Raw genomic sequence first — 972 nt, 5'->3', positions numbered from 1 at the left:
AGATTAACTTGATGTTTAAATAAAAGTGTGAGGATTGAGGAAAATCTGTCCTACTGTGTCCATTTCATGATTCATGTTACACAGTTTGAATGTCATGTGAATGAATTTTATCAAGTTACTTGAAATATTAATGCAGATTTTGTTTACCTTTGTAATAACACTTCTATAATTGTTTATAGTGTATTATATACAAATTTATTAAATAGAATCTATTTTTATATTCAGTTGAGCTTGCAGTGCAGTGTTTATCTAAAACAAAGCCACTGTAACTTGGGGTAATTTTTTAAGTGGTAATCAAAATTCCTTCAGAGATCCATGAGAGCTGTTTTAGGGTTTGTTTCAAGTCAGTATTTTAATTGACTTTTCCATTTTGAAGGACCCCAAGTAAGCCTCTGTTTGTGTTCCCACAATAAAAGCTTGCATTTTTTCATTAAATTACTGTAACAAGTCACATTTCAAGTATTCTTTGGTACAGCAAGGAATAGTTTATACTGGGTATATTTATAAAAGGGTATAATTTAGAATGGCCACATTTTACAGGTGTTTGTTAAGTAGCTTAGGTTATCTGGGTAGACTGAAGAGGTGCTCATGTTCCTCCTGATGCTTGGAAAGCTCCTGTTTTAAAGGCTTGCTCACATTTTAAAGAGAATAGCAAAATGTGTCTTCTTTCCTAGACTTTTTGCTTTCCTTGGGGTGGCATTTCACTTCTAGTGATCCTGGGAAGAGAAGAGGCCTTTTGCTGCTGGCTCACACAGGGAGTGATTAAATCATATTTGTTTGGTCTTTTGGAGTTGAACATCATGGTTTAAGTCTGAGAATCTTTTCAGTTTTTAGAGGGAAATAGTACAGAACCTGAAGAAAAATGTGTTTTAACTTCCTTTACAAAAATGTCCTGCATGTTTCTGTTTTGGGCCAACTGGCAAGGCAGAATGCATTACAGCTCTTGGTAGGCAGGACTGGTTTGGGACTTGA

This window comes from Acanthisitta chloris, unplaced genomic scaffold (genome assembly GCF_000695815.1).
Source record: "Acanthisitta chloris isolate BGI_N310 unplaced genomic scaffold, ASM69581v1 scaffold44673, whole genome shotgun sequence".
Classification (NCBI taxonomy): Eukaryota; Metazoa; Chordata; class Aves; order Passeriformes; family Acanthisittidae; genus Acanthisitta; species Acanthisitta chloris.
Note: the sequence above shows the minus strand (reverse complement) of the source record.